Genomic DNA, 6000 nt, shown 5'->3' on the forward strand with positions numbered 1-6000 from the left:
TCCTTCAGCCTCAAAGCCCAAGTCCTGCCGGGGTCGCCAAATGAAGTGGTTTCAATTGTTCTGAAAAATAACTTTCGCAGAGATCTTTGATGCCAGAAATAATTAGACTTTATTTTTCGAACGCTGTTCCGTTCCATAGAACGACGCTCTAACGCTCTGGCCCTCCGGCCCACGGGCCCTCTGGCCTTCCAGCGGGCGCTCCTGAGAGTATTTTGGTTCAGAGTTATATGCATACATCTTCTTCCAAAGAAGGTAACACACCATATAGATAGTTTTGGGTAAATATCTCATACCATGTGACTATTCAGAATAGAATTGACATTTAGGGTCTTTTTACAGAAGGTATTGTAGCTTTCAAAGTCACCTAGACAGAGTCCTATGAGAGGAAACTCATACAAGAAATAATTGTGTCCAAATATATAGCTAAATTACTTAGTTTCTAAATAATAAAATCTTCAACACCTACTGCTGGATTTTTCCACTGTTTTTGTTTTGTTTTGAATTTTCTGTTACTATTTTTGGACTGTTTCTTCAGCCAATAAACTTTTGTTTGAGCCTGCAACTGCATCTCGTCTTGACTCCTGATACAAAACAATCTCCTTACGTTGACCTGATTGCCGCTCGTACGGATTGATATTAAGGTCTGTTCACTCTTTCTAATAGAAAATAAGTAGAAAAGAAGTTCCTGAACTGAATGATATAAGAATCAGCAGGTATTGTTGCGCCGAAAAATAAACCAAGAGACGATTTAAATGTTTAGGAAGCCCACGTCCGGTATTTTTTTTCCCCAAAAGTATTATGTAGTGTCAATAAAATCATTAATTTTAGTATTTATCATGTTATAAATTAAAATTTGAGTATTGCATCCCAAAACCCTTGGTAAAATCTATCATTTACACTACAGCAATAAACACACATGACCTATTTTTGTCATTTTTATGGCTATGACTACTTTGACGCTCTTTTACTCATAATTAGATTCTGCGACTTTAGCCGGGGGTTCACAGGCGGGGTCACATAATCACCACTCATAATGTAAGCCCTGCGTAATGTAAGCCCTCAGCGCCCTGACAGGGCAGAGGAGATTAACATCGCTCTCACTATCGGATTCTGGCAGAGCCGATAGAGAAATGACCTGCGCTCTGAAGGGAGTGCCTAACACCTTAAGGACATAGCCATGCCTTGGTTTAAGGATGACTTTCGAAGTCAATTGGTCCAAACTCAAGACACGCAGCGCTAACAGACAGCGCGTGTAAATCCCCCACACGTTTAACTGATGACAGAGCTGTCAGAAAAATGGTTTTGTGCGAGAGGTACTTTAGGTCCACGGAGTCTAGTGGTTCAAAGGGAAATGCTTTCAGGGCCTCTAGGACCAAGGAAAGATCCCACATGGGAACCAACGGCGGCAGAGGGGGATTCATCCTCCTGGCTCCTCTAAGGAAGTGGATGACAAGCTCGTTCCTTCCTATTGACTGACCACGCGTCGACTCAGTGAATGCTGCAACGGCCGCCACATAAACTTTAAGTGTGGATGGGGACCTGCCCTTATCCAACAGCTCTTGGAGGAAGCTAAGCAACCACGACACCCCACAAGACCGTGGGTCCAGACTTCTATCGGCACACCATTTGGAGAACACAGACCATTTAGACGCATAGAGCCGTCTCGTAGAGTGAGCTCCGGATTGCGTGATCGTGTTCTTCACTCCTTCTGGCAAGACAACAGGTATCCATTGATTAACCATACGTGCAGAGACCAACGCTCTGGATGGGGATGCCAGATTGAGCCGCAGGCTTGAGAGAGGAGATCTCTCCTCACCGGAATCGGTCAAGGGGCTGTGTGTGACAGCCGCGTCAGCTCCGGGAACCAGACCTGATTCTCCCATCGCATTTCCCTGATCCTCTTGATTACCTGTGGTAACAGAGAGACCAGAGGGAAAGCATAGAGAGGGAGGCAGGCTTGAGCGTGTTCTCGACCGCTATCATCTCCAGACAGTTTATGTGGAACTGTTTCTCTCAGTCTGACCACAGGCCAAAGACCGGTCTGCCCTCGAAAAGAGCGCCCCAGCCTAAGCTGGAGGCGTCCGTCGAGATGACCTTTCGGTGGGAGACAGCTCCCATTGTCACCCACTGCTGGTACCAGTCGGCCGCTAACCAGGGCTGCAGAGCTGGAACACAGCTCTGAGTCACTCTGATTTGTTTGTGGCCGAAAACCCAAGCCTCGCGAGGTACTCGGGCATTCAACCAGTGTTGTATCGGGCGCATGCGCAGTAGGCTCAGCTGAAGCACAGCTGCAAAAAAGGGTACTCGTCGCCGGATGGTGTAACAGGCACGGAAGGCTGAAGGTGGCGAAGGTGGCGCCTTCCTCAGGCGCTTTTCTCTGCGCACTGGTCGCTTGTTTCGACGGCGGCGGCTTCTCTCAGAGTCCAGCGATGCGGAGGGCTTCGCTGAAGAGATGAAAATCAGTGAGCTGCCGACCGAGCCTGCCTTTTATACGCTAAACCACACCCCTTTTGGCGGGCTGTGACGCGTGAAGCGCGCCCTCATTGGGCGTTACGTCACGCACGAGGCTCAGTGGTAGGCTGCTGCAGTTGCCACAGGGCAGCCAATGAGTCTGCCTGCTCTAGGTCTGCTAGCTGCTGCACTGCGTTGACAATAAATGGAAAAATTAGGGATAATTTTTTGGCTTCAATATCTCGAGAAAAGATGACTTTAACCATAGCGTAAGCAACTTATGCAATACGAGAGAACCTCTCGTAAGAGAACAATTTGACAGATGAGGCTGATGGACAGACCTCAGTGGCTCATGCCTGGACAAGTAGAGGGCCTCATTACAGCATTCAATTGCAACAATCATATGTGTTATGGGTTGAACGTGTCCTGGCCACTTTTACTTAAGCTGTTTAACCCTTTCACACGTAATTTTAAAATATTCTCACTGACCTCCCAGCGTGAGTTTTTCAAGGCAACCTTTATTTAGAACTGGTCACTTTAATGTATCCATGGTGACGCGTCATTGCTTGTCCCGTGACACAGCGCAACCACAACACAGCGCCGAATATTATTTTTCCGTTTTTACTCAAAATATTCACAAATGTATTAGCTATAGCACGAAACACTCATATTCGGATTGTCAAATATGTGCAAGTGGATGTGTTTTGTTGTTTAAACATCTTTATAATGGTCACGTTAGGTGAGCTGTATGCGCAATGGGCAGTGCCATTTTAGTTTGTGCTAACGTTACAGTTCAGAGAATCGGACCTGTTGGATTTACAACACGTCAATTCCTCCACTTCTCACGAAATACATGAAAGTAAGTGGCCGGTAAACTGGGAGAAGAACAGGGTAAAATGTAAAGCTACTTACACAATGTGTATCTGATATGAATAAAACGTGTCCTCTCATTATAATGGAAAGGATTATTATTGCCGCTTCCATAGACATCAGTGTGTATTTTACAAACGCAAAATCATTGTTTTGCTAGTACTTATGTGTATTTAAATGTCTGAAACCTAAAATAAATATTATGTGGTTGAAAACACTCAATAGTTGTAATATATGGCACCACTGTGAGTCCGTCTCTGGCTCAGCGCCAGCCAACGGGTGAAAGCACGCTTGAATTTAGCAGTCGATCACGTGATGCGATGACCGTTCTAATCACACCGTGTGATCGTAGCTCCAAAGCCCATATACACAAATCCGGCGAAACATGGAAGTAAAGCAGCGCCGACATTACTGCGTACCTTGCTGCTAAGGAAGTAGCGTTGGTCCCATAGGCGGCTGTAGCAGAAATTAGCTGTACGAAATGTTATTTCTAGTTAGTTTTTTTAGTACGTATGCTGTCTAGTGATGCCGGAAAGAGCGTGTTGTGTGGTTGGCTGTTTAAACAACAAATAAAACCATTTGTGAAATTCACAAACCTTTGTTGCGCATTGACTGCCCATGTTTACGGCCATTCGGATTACACAGAGTTCCTGGTGCGGGCGGTAATGCACTCATTCTGTGTGTGCGGGAGAATAAAACGATTCACGGGACTCCCGCAAACTAGAAATATCTATGAAGAAAACATATAAAAACAAATTCATTTTTATTTATCTGTTGCAGAAAAGCAACTTTTTAGGAATTAAGGGAGCGCACGCACATTGCGCGCATTCAGTCATACCATGCACGCAGTAAGTTAGCCTGCAGCTTGCTTTCATGTTATAACAGTGTGGTTTGTGTGTTAATGCTTTAATAACAAATAATTTATCAGGAGCATTTATGCTGATGTGTATGGTGGCGACACGTAGGCTACCTTGAAATTATTTGGAGGTACAGGAAAAAAGTCTATTTGCGGGCGGGAGAAAGTAACATAGAAAGTAGTTGCAGAGCTCTCAAGAGTCACGCATTGAGCGTGACAGTCACTCACTTCGGTCTTTTGTCACGCTCTCCCACCAAACATTGTATTTCTCACGCTGAAAAACTATTTATAATATGTAATATGCCGCGGTGCCCAACATTTCTCTGGCCGCGCCTCTCTCACTATGGAACCGGCAGGAATCAATTGCGTCTAGAGGAAGTTCATGCAGTCCTGTCCTCATATAGGCAAATAAACAGCTCGCGCCTGCGTGTGTGTGTGTTAATGAAACTGCACGATGACTGCATCATTCATTCACACAGAACACGAAGGATTCGTATTTAAATAGTATTATTGCGGGGTATAGTATTATTACAAAACAATGGTAGGGGAAACAAAAAAGAAAAGTTATTTGCAACTTGTGAAGCTTGTGAACATATTAGCAACATAACGTTAGCAAGTAATGACAGCGTTTGATTTTATTGTTGTCATCAATTAATACACGTCTTACATTACATTTGGCTGACGCATTTTTACATTAATACATTATATTGTCAATAAATTACCTTTATCGGTAAGTTTTGGCCACTACCTGACATCATCTACCCCTTTCACCAGACATTTTCTTTCATGTGCAGGATCCGCTTTCATTGAAATGTCATTAGAGGGCACCGGCAAGTGTCACACCGTCACCCATAGCAGGCACGCAGTAATGACGGCAGGCAAGATGGCTGCGCCCATAGAGTTCGCGGCGTATTTGTGTATACGGGAAGCCTGTTCACTCCCTATTAAGCCCTATTGTACCGAATTTTGGTTGTAGTTCCACCAGAGTTCCACTGGGGGGCGATCGCCCTGAGTGCAAAATGAATGGGAGTCTATGGAGATAGACAGCTAAATGTGCCTCTTTCACCTGATTGGCATTGAGAAATTTCAGATTTGATTGTAGATTTTGCAAGTTCAACATGGGTTATAGGTCGAAAGTTGAATGAACGAGTAGCCTTCTTATGTCCTTTTGATTTCTTACAGGTTGAGTTGTTGTTGCCCATTAAACGCTAGCATTCTGCTAATGAACGCTGATTGGTCAGTGAAGGACTGATTACGACCAGAGATACCGCTTGATGGCATCGTGGCATCCGAAGCAGGACCAGAATGTGTGTGTGTGTATTTTCGGCGTGGTCTTTTAAAACAACAAAACAAAAACTCTTCTAGCACGTGTATTTACCTGTGTCAGCTGTGTTGTGGATGAAAAGAAAGTGCAGTGCGCGAAAGCACCAAAGTGACTGAAGGATTGCCGTAAAGCAGTATCTCTGGTGGAACGATGTGTATGACGTCGTTGACATTTTAAAGCAAATGAGTGACTCTAAAAAAAATCTAACACCCAGCAGTGAATAATTTCTTTGCATCTCCTTTCGAATACAACATTAAAATTACTAGACAAAAAATTATATCCTGAGAAAAGGGGATTTTTAGGGGTATAGCTCCATAGGCCTCCATTCATTCTGCACTCGTCCTCATATGGAACCAGAGTGGAACTACAACCAGTTCAGAAGCCGGAAGTTTATTGAGTGAACGTTCTCCCCATATTAGACATTCTCTGGTAGCTCCAGGGACCAGCCAAGACTGATTACACCTGTGTGATCGTACGTGCGAAAGGGTTATGCACTCTT

This window comes from Siphateles boraxobius, unplaced genomic scaffold, assembly GCF_051911475.1.
Source record: "Siphateles boraxobius isolate OS27281-9 unplaced genomic scaffold, OSU_SipBor_1 65, whole genome shotgun sequence".
In the NCBI taxonomy this organism is placed as follows: domain Eukaryota; kingdom Metazoa; phylum Chordata; class Actinopteri; order Cypriniformes; family Leuciscidae; genus Siphateles; species Siphateles boraxobius.